The sequence below is a fragment of the Dermacentor variabilis genome, chromosome 5 (genome assembly GCF_050947875.1).
Source record: "Dermacentor variabilis isolate Ectoservices chromosome 5, ASM5094787v1, whole genome shotgun sequence".
Taxonomy (NCBI): domain Eukaryota; kingdom Metazoa; phylum Arthropoda; class Arachnida; order Ixodida; family Ixodidae; genus Dermacentor; species Dermacentor variabilis.
This window is the reverse complement of record NC_134572.1, coordinates 20,505,658-20,519,993: the sequence shown is the minus strand read 5'-3', so window position 1 is coordinate 20,519,993 and position 14,336 is coordinate 20,505,658. Positions and strand designations below refer to the sequence as shown.

Sequence of the window (14,336 nt, the reverse complement as noted above, 5' to 3'; positions counted from 1 at the left end):
TGGCATTTCGGTCGGTGAAGGAACGCCCCAACGGAAGGTGCACCACGCAACCACCGAAATGCACCTGGGAGGTGGAATGTTTCGCAATAAATTTCCACGAAATTGGAATTACTAATTCAAGATCATCAACTTTTTAAATTTATTATTCTGCGCGCAAAGTAATGGAAATGATGCTCTTTATTTTTGAATATATGAATATAGACTCAGAGCGAGAGCGAGAGAGTTAAATCGAAAATGATGTGAGCCCTGTTGTGTGCAAGGCTTGTTACTTCAGATGAGGTGTTTCAGATGAACAAAAAATATAGAGTCAGTACAAATGAGTTTGTCTAATGTGTTCGTGAAGGTTGCTAACAAGAATCAATACTGGAAGACTTTCATAATTGTAAATCCAGCTTTCCCGCAGCGCGCTTTGCCAAGGTAATGATGGCGTAACAATATTTTGCACTTGGCGCTTATGAGCATACTTTGGCTGCCTTGTGACATGGAAAGTGTAGATGAAGTTCACGTAATGAAACCATAGGTCAGAATCAAGCCACATACATATGCACTAGAACGTTGCCTTCATTTGTACCATAACCAGTGCTGTCGTTCGTCGAGCAACTGTGCAATACAGAGAAGAGTCCTTGTGAATTAGGAAAATGGGATATTGTGCTTACCTAGACTTATTGCGCAAGGAAACAATTATTGTGGCCCTAAAGTAAATCTTTCGCATTCCTATGTGTCATACCGTGCGCCGAACGAGTTTTAAAGCTGGTCGTAAATATCCCTTAACTATATCAGAAATTAATGCCTGGCACAGCCCATGTGCCTTCATCGAGCCTTGTAGAAACCACATATTGTTGCACACATCGCGCACATGTCCCAAGCTGTTGTGTACTACAAGTGCCTGCTGGATTTGGACGTAGAAGTCGGGAAAGCGTGCTCATTTGGCGTAGTCCTGAAGGGTGCCACGTGCTATAGAGAAGCCGGTGGGCTTTCCAGACATCTTGCCTCACATCAGCTATAGACCTGTGGCTCCACCATTGCCGCTTGCGCTTTAGAACTGCCGCTGCCTTTTTGAGCATCGTCTTGTCGCCTCTTGAAATCCAGCCGCTCATGTACTTGAATGCCATGCTCGAGATCCTCTTTGCAAGTACGCGGTCGAAACACACACGCCCCTAAACTTTAGTGGTAAGCGCCTACTCAGCAAAGCGGCGGCTAGATGAAACGTGCTTTCAAGTTATTCTAACACGGCTTTGTAGGACAAGTACATATTCAAAAAAAAAAGTTCATGCTAATCTTTTGAGAACCCCAACGAAAGTGAACTTAAAAAATGTGGGTGTGAGAGAGAGGGAAATAAGGAAGGCAGGGATGTTAACCAGTCAAGAGTCTGGTTGGCTACCCTACGCTGGGGGAAGGGAGAATGGGAGGGAGAGAGACGAGAGAGAGAGAGGGCATAGAGACGTGCACAGACAGTACTTCAGTCAAAGCCGCTCGTGCAAACCATACGTTCTCAGAAAGCACAAAGTGCCTTCACTGCCTTCTGAGCCGATGATCGGTGGGGACGCTGCTCTAGTACTGTCTGTTCACTCAGAGGACGATCATGTGGTTTCCTCAATGTGTTGGACTAACATTCTCTTTGTGCTTGAAATTGAGGACAGTGGCACAATGAGTGGTCAATGTTCTCTCGCATCCGCAAACATCACACGCAGGACTATCAGCCAGTCCAATTACTGCTGAGTAAGCTTTTGTGAAAGCAATTCCCAATAATGTCGTGCTATCAAGGAACGTCAACGGAATCCAACTTTTGTGAGGCGTTCATATTATAATCCAAAAAATAAGACATTCTTCATTGCAGGTGCACGTGCGCATCGGTTATTACTCCAACGCCGAAATACAGTTGACGGCCATCCTCAATGCGATGAGCAGTAAGGAAAGACAGCCTGAGAAATTTGGGAGGTGCGCTAGATTTCTACATTACGAGCCAAAGCTAGTATTTCGTATCAGTATTTAGCCATGCTTTACATCGTGCATGGCTGAATGCAGATTCAGGCAGGATCTACATCGAATCAGACAAGAGTAACAAGTGCTTTTAATTCTTACTGTCGGTGTCCAAAAATCACTAATTAAATTGACATGCACAGGCAATTAGCGAATGCTCCCCAAGGGTTATTCGTGCAGGTGCCCTTCTCATGCAATGGGCAGAGGATGCTAGACTTTGCTAGATAGACATAGCTTGCTAGTGAAAATCACACACACCTGTAAAATACGTACGAAAATCAGGACAATTTCTTCAAAAATAAAGTAGCGAGTGCTCAGTTAAAGTTGTATCCGTTTACTTATTAATTTTTTTTTTCTTTTTAGAAATGAGCAGCGATCGCTGATACGGAAATGCTTGCTGTGGCGACGACTAGCGCGGGAGAAAGACTGATAGTTAAATGGATATCGGGAGAGCTTAACCTGTCGACAGGCTTGACACGATATTACCAAAAAGAAAGTCATCATCCATTTCGCGCAGTCACGAGCCTCTGGGGCTTCTGTAAGGACGCGCAGCGTCGCATCCCGCTGTGAAGGGAAAGGAGAATGCACGGAAGAGAGGATGGCTCCTGCTCGCAGGCAGACACGACGAGGCAAACGAACGAGTCAGAGAGCGAGAATGTGTATTGCTAGACGGTCCGCGGAATGTGAACAAAGACAACACGCGACACCGATCACTCAGAAATGGAACAGAGAAGACTGAAAACGGAAGGAGTGAACGAACGCCGGAGAAAAAGAGCCGAACGACTTCGTTGGAGCGCCCACAGCGGCCGCCGGAGCAACGAGGATCAATTAAGGGCGAGGGGGGGGGGGGCCGCAGGCGCGCTACTGCTCCAACCGGCCTCCTCCTCACTCTTTTGGTGCTACCTCTCTCTCTCTCTCCTTCTCTTGCCTTGTAGCCCGGTCTGCGCACCCGCCAGAGCTTCGCTCGCTCGCGCGCGCAGAGCGCCGCTCCAGTCCCATTCAGTTTGCTCGGGACGGCGCGCCGTAGGTCCCTTGCTGGTGCCGGCAACGCAAGCCGCTCGCTTCCCCGCCGTCACTAGCCACGCGCACTCCGGCACGACCGCCCCCCCCCCCTCCCGTCCCCCCCCCCCCACCCCCGTGCTCTTCGAAAAGCACCGGAACTCCTCGAAAGCCCGGTTGCTGCAGCTCGGTCATCTGGGAAGTCCATCTCATTCTTGCTTCGCCTCAAGGAGTGCGGACGATGTAGAGTGGACGTCGTCGAAGGCCGGTAGCCACTGTCGGCGCTGTGCGCTCTCATCATTTACATCGGCGCTTGTCGGAGGCTGTTCCCTCGTTTGCTGCAAGGACGCTGAATAGCTTGGCTTCTTAACGGGACGGTGCTCGTTTTTTGCTGACGGATCGTACATTTTGCAACGAGTGGATACCGGAGAAGTGATTGGTAGCGGTGCTTGTTGAATTCGACGACGCGAAAAGACGTAGTTCACTTTGCTGTGTCGCCTGCCTTCATATGTGACGTAAGCTTGCTCGACAGTGTGCATTTGTGTGTAGCGGCTTTTATGCAGTGGGAAAGTCAACTTGAGGAGTGAGTTGATAACCGCAGCAGAACGATATACGAGTAGGTTTAGGCGGAGTCTGTTCGTCCACCGCCTGCAATTGTCTGTCGCGTGAACATCCGCAACGAGTCACGAAGAAAAGGACATCGCTTGACGCACTATTGTTAGTATTGGTGCGCATTTTGTTCCGTGAAAACCCAAGATCTGCCGTGGCTCTCAAGCGTCGAAAGAAAGCACGCGGCGAAGAAGTTGCTTTCATGTTTGACGACGTAACCTAGATGTGGTGTAGTGGCAGCAGTACTGACACACATTTGGAAACGGGTGAACTTTCTTTCTCTCTCTGAGATTTCTAGGATGTTTATGCTCTAATCCGAAGGGGAAGAGTGGCGGATGCTTACATCCGCGGTAATAATATATTCAAACATTGTTTTTATTTGCTCTCCCCCAAACTCCTTTGGTAGAATCAGTTAGGGTTGAAGCACTGCAGAACGACTTCCAGTCATCTCATACTCACATGTTGACGTGTAACTGTGAACTATTATATACTGAATATTTAACCTTGTAAGCATTTAGAGTAGATGCTAGCTTAAGCGCCGTGAAAGCTCACATTGTAGTATTACGAGCTCACGTATTATATTCTCCTTCCTCAAAAACCTCCGAGTTCTATAGAACGTCCCAAACCACGTTCATATTATCTGCAAAACACTCGCACGAAGAAAGAATCTTGTCCACGTAAACTGAACAGCGTGTGTCACTGCGTCTCGAGAGGTTACTTCCTATTACTTCCTAGAACTTCTTTTTTTTTTTTTTATAGCGCCTATCATCACTTCACAGAAGCTGAGCGTTGTGACCACGTGTGCACCAGTGGACGCGGTGCTACTTACACCAACCTGATGGAATAATCGCCTCACCTGTGCAGTCTTCGCGGAGCCCTCCTGAACCCGGAGTCAGCAACAGCAGTGTGGTGCTTTGTGCTGTGTGAAAGACGCGAAAGCCACGGTTCGGTTTCGGATGTACGCTAAGTTGTCGCATATGAGTGCTACGTGGGAGCTATATATGGAGACAAACTTTGACAAGGCTACCTAGGAGTAATTTCTCAAGGCTCATAAGGTACGTATACATGATTGCAATATCAGATGTGTCCGATTAATGCCTTTTATTCTTCTATTTTAATTTTTCTTTCTGCTGGTGGTTTTCTTACCGCTTGAAGGGGATATAAAAAGAAAACGCCGGGCTTTCTTTTTCTTCATTAAACATATTGTGGAGTAAAATACGAAAGGTAATTCCTCAGCTATATCTTTCTTCAGCCAGGTTAATCTATTGCAAACGCCATCGGCTTCCCAGCAGTGCAACTTAGCAACACGCGAAAAATTTGTGCGTGTGTCGTTTATATTGCTGAATTGTGTACAGTGTAAAGAATAATTATGCGCAATTTCATACAAAATATTTAGTTTTTTTTAGTTTCATTGCATGATGAAAAACGGTTGCTGTGGAAATACGGTTGCAGTCATTCGGCTTGTAATTTCACTGGCCCGCTAAATGGCATCGCATAAATTTTGTGCGTTTTGCCAGTGTTGAAACAGACGCTTGGAAGAAAATAACCTTGTTGTAGAGCTGACCATTGTTGCGTATACTCCGATGCCGGCCGGAGTTGCCACTTGCACGCTGCTTAATCACTGACAGGTCGACTTTGTGAGCAGAAAGGAGCTCGATGGTGGCAGCCTGAAAAGGAGAGCGTCCGCCTCTCAGCCTAATGTGCGTCGAGTACGCCGGTATAGATGACGGTGGAAAGTAATATAAAGAAAAGCATCGAAATAGTCTACTTAAAATGTGACATTAATTTGTCAAGTAGTCACTTCCGGTTCACTCACATAAGGCGGCTGGACGCACTTACTAATAAGAGTGGACAATTAAAACGTGGCTACAGCTCTTGATAACTGCCCTTTTAACTGATGTTTATAAAATACACCGCATACAGTTGTGATTACGCCACATAGTCGCGTTCTGCGTGACATTGCAGTAACCTCATGACTGAAATTTCGACGATGCATGGACGTAAGATATATGGGTGCTTATCTGCTGAAGTCACGCAGAGTTTGCAATCTGTGCAACGTGCTTGGACGACATACAAGCAAGTTTCAGTGAATTCAAGCAGTTACGCCTATTATCAGCAAGGGTGTCGAGATTACCGTGTTAGCGCAGTTAGTGTTGTTTAGAATAGGTCATGATCGTGGCATGGAGGCAGAAATCCCTCCTAGCTTCTTTTTGACAATGCTAAAAGTACACACACACGAAAAAAATGAAAGAAAAATTTTGGAGATTTTTTTTTTATCCAGAGCTCATGGCTGCAAAGCTCATCGAAATTAGAGTCAGCGGTAGACGTTTATCATTCATTATGCATGGGTGGCATCCTGTTGCCAGTTTGAATCGCTGTTGCGCTAATCTCAACATTCCCTGGTACTTTATAAGAACAACATCCAAAATAAAGCATGGGAACGGCCACTAACAATGCACGGTGGCTCTTACGAGTACATTCCGCTAGTTGTGCAATGCGCTAAGAAATACACCTCCACAATGAGATGGTGGAACTATTTAGTAGAAAACTATGAGAAAACTGTATACCCATCAAATTCTGCCTATCTTGATTTTGGCGTGATTGATGTCTTTCCTTTTGACCTTCAGAATCTTTCCGAGACGCGTATTCAGTAATTTCTCGCTGCGAACGATGACAGCAAACAAGCACACATAAAGATGAACACGAGTCGCGCACAAGTGCGAGTGCCGCTCTTTTGTGTTAACGCGCTTTCGGTTATTATTTATCTGTGTATTTTCAGGGCACAAACTGTCGGGAAGATATGATATGCTGCGCTAAATGGCGCCTGAACAAGCTCTGTTCATCCAGAATGCGCTACCACGTGTATTTTTACTTTCGCAGCTGGTTCCTTCCAGTGGCGCGTGATGATCGCGTTCATCGTAAACCTGATTAGCAAACTCGGCAGCATCATGGCCCCCTCTCAGATTGCATGACAAGCCATGTGATTTATGTTATCCACGCGGCACTAATTACACTAAGTACTCGTCAGCGTTCCGCGCTAAAACTACAGACAAGAAAAAAAAGAACACACACACACACACACATACACACACACACACACACACACACACACACACACACACACACACACACACACACACACACACACACACACACACACACACACACACACACACACACACACACACACGCACGCACGCACGCACGCACGCACGCACACACACACACACACACACACACACACACACACACACACACACACACACACACACACACACACACACACACACGCACGCACGCACGCACGCACGCACGCACGCACACACACACACACACACACACACACACACACACACACACACACACACACACACACACACACACACACACATATATATATATATATATATATATATATATATATATATATATATATATATATATATATAAACAAGAACAAGCTCTGCCTGATCTCTTTGTGGTTCTTCTGCGTGCTAACGACCACACGGATACGGATATTGAACAGTATATGCATAAAAGGTATGTTTACATTTTCTTCAAACTTGGTCACGCAGGACTGTCTGCTTAGCAGCACGAGTACGCATTCAAAAACAGTTGCTCAAGGCTAAATTTTGAATGATAGACAACTCCTGTTTTATTAAAATATTTCCAACACACAGTGGCTCAGTGTCACAGTTATCGGCCATTGGAAGTGACCCTAGCCGTTTTTTAAAAATGATCTTGAAGAGGGAAACTGAGGACATGTTTCCTGTCTTATGGTTCGGTAGCTGTAAAGGCTAAGTCAAATAAGTTTAACTTACGCGTGAAAATATGTCTACTTATCGGGCATTTAGGCGCCTCAAGGAGAAATGTCTGTGTGTCTATGAGTGTGTATGTGTGTGTGTCGTAACTTTTAACGAGAAACAAGCTACTGCTGTATGACACTGAATGAGATGTCAAGTTTTCATCGCAGAAAATACAGTGAAGGAAAGGCTGATCGCAATCGCTAGGGCGTTGCGTAAACAATTCAGCGTTATCTTTTGTTTTCGGTAATGACCCAATTATATCCCAATATCTTGCCCCACATAATCTAAATACTGGGGTTTTACTTCCCAGAACCACGTTACAATTATGAGGTACGCTTAATTTTGACTGCTATGAGGTTACTGAATGGGCACTCAAATTACAGTAAAGGAACATTTTTTTTTTTACATTTCGCCCCCATCAGAATAACGCGGCCGCGATCGAACTCGCCTTCTAGCAACGCCTTAGCCACTGAGCTACAGCGGGGGGTCTTGCTTCATATCAGTTCGTCAATGCCAGCGTCTCTCGTTGGTAGCACCTACATTTTTCTCTCCTTGAGGTACGTACTGTCTGCTGTCATATTTCCTTATCGGGAGCGGCAATACTTACTGCTTTTACTGAAGTTTGAAAGGTTACTTGGCTTCGTCGTTTGTGTTCCGCAGGCTACGCACAACGTTTGTTTTTCAACAACAACAACTATTACAACAAAAAAGAACGCGGTGCGTTGCGTGCTTGATCTGTGCAGTGATAGGCATCTTTGAATAAGCGCACCAACAAGCGCGCATACTTGTACAAGATAACATATATAGCACTTATATTGTTTACCAAGAAAAACGCTTGTGCAAGACGTTCCATATGCGACACATGGAGGGCATTTAAGAGTTTGACATGAACAAGAAGCCGCGCCTTATTCACTAGAACCATTAAGGAAGCGGCTAATTTCGCCTCATACAAGCGATTGCATCAACTCAGGGACGCACGGTATACGTACATCTGTCGTAAACGCACCCGTTCAGGAAGAAAAGATTTGAGCTAAACATGTTTACATGATCTCGTAAGGCAACTTTCAGGGTTAAAGCTTCATCCCGAAGTCGAGAATGTGGTTTGCACGTTAGGGAAAAAAACAAGTTTGTTGGCTCGTGAGGCCTTACAGAACACCATCAAGGCCGAGTAGCTCGGGCTTGCTTGCACACTCAATAGCGCAGAAACCATTCTTAACAGCCAACCAAAGGGGGATTAGAGTATTTCGTAGCAAAAAAAGAAAAGATAAGAGAACAAAGCGAATTCTCATTAATTGGCGATGTGACGACGCAGTAGGTCAGTGAGTCCTGCGACAAATCCAGGAACGCCAAAAGGGGGTGTGGCCGAAACCCTTGCCGCACCTTGGCGTCGGCGTATGTACGAGTGCTTCTAGGCTGTTCTCTTGCGATCCATTGCAGTGACATGTGTCAGGAGGTTAGCAACACGCCGACTCGTGCAGCTTGGAGCTTTAAAAACACTGCACCTGTCAGCTTCCACTGAGGATGCGTGTCTGTAGTTCAGTACGACTATTGTGCTGGTGTTCACCGACCATAGGCGGTGCAGTTCTGTCATCTGACTTTATCTAGCGATTTGGTTGCTATGCAGGCAAAAGTTATTCGTCTGTGACGCACCTTTACTTACACCACGCGTAACTCTGCTGTTTTTGCAGGGGCGTACGCATTTTCTCTAGTTGGTTCGTTACTGGATCCGAAAAAAGCAGCGCAATATAACAATATGCAAGGAAGGGCCAGACAATGCCGTTTTTTCTACTGTTGTTTTTGTTTGTAGCTTCATACATAGTAGAAAAGGGAGCAAGGGCTTAGATGCATAAACACTGCTCGATGCGCTCATCCAGGGATCATGTATTGGTATGTCCGGACAGACGGTGCCAAGCAATGTCAATGCTCGGCCGAAGTACATGTAGGAACCACTAACAACTAGTCGTGGGCAACCGTTTTCTACACTTCCCCCTTCGTAGTCATTAACTTTCCCTCTTTTTCTATTTCTGCGCCATATCGCAGCAAATGACGGTGTACTTAGGCCCTTCAGAGCGTTCGCTTTCCTCCCGCTACCGCTTGTGGGCTTTATCGGCAAATCTGAATCATTGGCGCGTTTTCTTCCTATCTTGACAGCAAGCGCTATTAGTGCCGGGAGCTGCGTTTTGTAATGCTCGCAATCTTCTATAAGCAAAGGTGCTACGTCAGCTATATCCACCCTGCGGCCCGATTTGTTTAATCAGGTTTTCCGCGAAAGAAGAAATGTAGCGAATAGACCGCAAAAAGAATTTGACAAAGCAATACGCCCTCGCTAACAAGCTAGCGAACAGAAAGTCAGGCAACAAACACCGCGAACCAGGAACACAAACACGTCCTATGTGATAGCTAGAACAGTGCACGATAGCGCAATGTGCTTGCCTCACGGCAAAGAGCATGCTGATCGAGTTGGTTCACGCCAGATGAGACCTAGTAGGGTTGCTGCTCTCCTATACTAGTTGCGTGCAATTTAATATGGCCCATAACAGTGAAATAGTTCACCAAGCGCGCCGTATTGCAGTAAATAGCTATCAAGGGTCATCTGCAGTTTTATGATTTTATTTTGTGATGCCTTAAATAGTACCGACGAGCTAGGTCAGTCATGCTGAGTAGCTAGACCTTTAGTTTTCGGACGCAAATCAAGAGCAGCTGTTTGACTGGCAGGCTCCAGGGCACTGGTCAATCACGGCACCTCTACTGCCATTTTCCACCGTGCAGCGATGAAAAGGTCATTAATTTCGAATGCCTTTCAAGTTCGGAATCTGGTCAGCTGGCACGAGATCTAGCTCCCACCATGATACATTCTTTCAGGTGAAGTAGTTTTGTCAAAGAAGTGATGGCCGCAAGAACAGGAGGGAATGCATAGGACGCGTATGCTTTCGCGCCTGAATTAACTGGTGTACCTCCTTCGCGTTCTCAGCATTGCACGGAACTAGACGAAACGCAGTAGGACACGGCAGGTGGACGCGCCGAGGCTGACGAGACACGGGCGCGTCCGGAATAAAAAGGGAGTCGAATTTATTTTCGGACTGCTCAAGCTAGCGCCGCAATGGGATACCCTTCTGTATTTTCGCCTGTTTCCCAGACTCTGCCATCTCTTGTCAGATGTTCTTGTGTCCCCACTTCGCCATACAGATCACAGCTCGAGGAAGCATCGTACGTCGCTCGTTGCCGGTGAAGGCTATCAGAACTAAGAGGATGAGGGGCTGTATTCTTCTGTCGGTACGCAGCGTTTTCGCCAGAAACGACATTTGTGATGCGGACCTTACTATTTTCGGTGTTATTTTCTCGCTACTTCATATGACGCTGTTGCTCGAAAGCTGTGTTTGCCTGAAGAAGTTCTTTCGAGTTCACTTACACAAGGTTTTGACAAAGCAAAATGAACCTAACAAGCCATACGCTCTTTACTGTTTCTTCCTTTTCAGTTATTTTTCTTTAATATCAGGAGCCCGCAAAAAAACTCGAACAACAAAAACGCGAATTTCGGTTGTTTTGCGAATATGCATTTTTAAAACTTTGGCAAGAGCTTTGTCCCTCTTACGCTTTTAGTTAGTGCTGGAATGCTTTCAATGCGCTCGGCATATGTGCTCATCTTCTTATGTATACTTCAACATTATAATGCTTCAAGAGCTAACGTCGGATAGGTGGCCTTTGATTTAATTTTGACAAAAAGCGTCACGTGAGTTCTGCCACCAAATTACGCGCCGATGTTTGGTTATCTATATTCTATAGTTGATCCGTACCGTTTGTGCCTTTGTCAGTGTTAGTAGGTTAGCCGGGTTAGGCGTAAAATTGCTATATTCTTTTTTTTATTTGTATCTTTCTGTCTCTCTCTCTCTCTCTCTCTCTCTGTGTGTTTGGAGGGGGGGGGGGCGTCGTCCACGGACGTGCGAATGTCAAGTTTACTTCCGTGAGCGCGGAAAGGGGGACAATAATCAGAAAATGGTCACTCTTAAAGATGCAGCGTTCTGCACATTTAATTATCCGTCGCGGGGGGCGTATAGGCAGCCGCGTCGCGTAACTGATCCCTCCTTTTAGCCTCTTGCCGTTTCTGCCAAGCCTATTAGAAAAGCAACATCATTCGTTTCTGTGTAGAAGTTGCAGCTCGCTGTATGCGTTCGTTATGTATGCGTTGCGCTTTCATGACGTGTGGCCAAGCTCCGGTTACAGCATATCTGCAGATTCGGGCAGAGCGCCGCTTGTTGCGTGCCCGCCCACAGCGTAATTCGAAAATAAAGATCGTAGAGCTAGACAATGTCCAATCGAAAGCAGCCAATAGACAGCTAAAATGCGCAGCGTCGTCAGACAAGGGGAAAGAAATGCCAAAAAATCTGCAGAAAGAGCGAGGAGGGAGGGGGACGCGACGCTCTCCGACCCACTTGATCAATTCCGGTTAACGAGGCCTTTCCCCCTAGGCGGGGCAATTGGCCGTCGCTCCGCTGCGACAGCGGGATCCCATTGCGTCTCACGAAACTCGAAACGGAGCACAATTTTGTCTTCCCATGCAGGCCCTGGAAAACAGCAGCGCAGCTAGAAGGAACGAAAGGCAACGCGTAGCTACAATCCCCCCTTTGCAACACGCGACAGACTAGCCACGGCGCTTCTTTTTTGTCGCCTTCTGTTCCTCGCCGCACGCCAGTGCGATTGCAAACGAAGAGTCAAATCGGAAACAGCGCGGCCGGCTGTCGCTTCGCTGTGCACCGGAACCGCGAAAGCTAGAGCCAGCTAGGGCGACCATGGTGCGGGCGTGGAACAGGATTCCCCTAGACTTGCCCCCTATGCGGATGCACGAACAGAACGAAAACAAAGGAAGGGTGTTTAGATAGATTATGTAGTTCGTATATATTTCAGAAATTTGACAAATTAATTCATTCTTGTTCTTATGCACAGTATAGAATAGAAGGCCTCCGAACGAAGAGTGATGCCTAGTTCACTTGACTGATTTACGAGCTATTTCATCAAAGCAATAGATCAGGAACGCGATTGTATACGTGGGATACTTTTGAAACAACTGTTCTACATTCAAAGAAAGCGTCAGGTTTATTTCAAAAGCACGCTACAAGCAATCAAACACGATCGCGCCATACATAACACCCTTAAACAGTATAGCCAGAATAGGAAAAATGAAGCATAGATTGACTGAGTAGTTTTGAACAGAAAGAGGCGGGAAAAGGGCGACAGGCAGGAAGGTTAACCAGAACAACAAATTCGGTTCGCTACCATACCCTGGAGGACGGGGAAGGGGAAAATAAAAAATAAAAGAAGAAAACAGACAGACAGACGGACGGACGGACCGTCCGTCCGTCCGTCCGTCCGTTAGTTTAATTTTTGTGTACCGTGCCCGCCATAATACGGACTCCCGCAACGAGAATCGAACCGGCAACCTCGTGCTGAGCAGAAGAACGCCATAGCGGACGAGCCACCACTGCGGATAAGAAGAAAATGAACACTTCCTGGCCAGAACTTTAACACATTGAATGCAGTTAATCTACAAAATGGGCCATATGAAAATAAAACGCCTCTACTCGAACGTTAAAGATTTGAACCCTGTTAATCAATGAAATCTTGCAACACGGGGATAGTAGGCGCCATACCAACTGCATATGCGGTATACGTCCTCTTCTCACTGGGAGTGCACTCTCCGACAGCCAAGAGGTTGAGCCCCACATCAGAGAGAGAGAGAGAGCGAGAAAAAGTAGTACGACTAGGCATAGAAGAAAAAGTAGAGGCAAGATTCGGCTACGTCACCACAAAGGGAGTTGCCATCGGCCATACCGTGCCGAATACGCCGTTTCTCGTCCACAAAGGGAGACCGCGCCGGCCGATCGGGTGCTCTGGAGAAGAGCGCGCCCCGCACGAGGCGCAAGCGCGACCGATGCGAAAGCGTCGCCGCAGTAGCGGGAGTCTCGCTTCGCCGACTCCCAGCCAAGCCCACATCTGACTCTGTATACACGCGCCTGCATACGATCTCGTGTCTAGCCGCTCCCGTGCACTGCGACAGGAGCGGCGGCGTGAGGTGACGCCGGCGGCATCTTCGTTCGCCGGCACGATAGGAGGCGGCGGCGCGTTACAGTTGCCCGCAGCGAGGCGCACGCGGTGGCGGGGCGGGCGAGCGTAAGATCCGCTCACGGCGCAAATTCTCCTCGACGTTGCGACACGCGGCACACGAGTCTCCTCTGTGGAAGCGTGCGATATGGGTGCGATCGCATGGGTTTGCGGGGCAGACGAGGTGTGTTTGCATTACAAAAACTGCAGCAGTTGCTGATGTACTGATATGTAAACATGGACCTAAAAAAAAGTTAATGTGGGATCACATTTTATGTGAACCACGCAACTAGAGCCAGCGGACCTTGCCGTTGCCCAGGATACTAACAGAGCGTCTGAAACAATTTTCATTTTAACAGCATAACGCGGTGATGTGACGTTGTGTTGAGAACAGATTTGATACAATGTGATTTGACCGGCCCCTTTGAGGTCAATAACCTGTCATTCATTTATTACGTGCTTCAATGGCATAAAATCAACAACCCTACCTGTGAGCTCAGGCGTACGACAAAGGTCTGTTTTAGGTCCTGTTTTATTTTTGACATACAATAATCATATCAGTTCCGTTATTACTGAGGGCATCACCGTACGTTTGTACGCAGATGATTGTCTGCTATACCGGGAAATTATTTACGTCGATGATCAAAAATTGCTGGATGACGCTCTTGCTGTCATTGAAATGTGATGTGAAAACTGGAAGATGAAGATAAATTAACAAAAGACAGTTGCTTTCAGGGTATCCAACAATATAAATAATTCCCTAGATGACAAATACTTTGCGAACACCCGAATACTCGCTACATTTGACACACAAGAATACCTAGGAATAGCTATCACCAAGCAGCT

General features: G+C 46.7%; 1 protein-coding gene across 7 annotated transcripts in view; it reads left to right on the top strand.

Annotated features, from left to right (window-relative positions):
• The first annotated feature begins 2,952 nt into the window (after positions 1-2,952).
• The window catches only part of LOC142582334 (irregular chiasm C-roughest protein-like), a 940,430-nt gene continuing 929,046 nt past the window's right edge, over positions 2,953-14,336 (top strand). For 5 of the 7 annotated variants that reach the window (XM_075691926.1, XM_075691928.1, XM_075691927.1 and 2 more), the window contains exon 1: positions 2,953-4,643. The gene's annotated coding sequence lies outside the window, so the exon portion shown is untranslated. The remainder of the gene's footprint in view (positions 4,644-14,336) is intronic. The other 2 variants (XM_075691923.1, XM_075691922.1) reach the window with 2 other exon arrangements.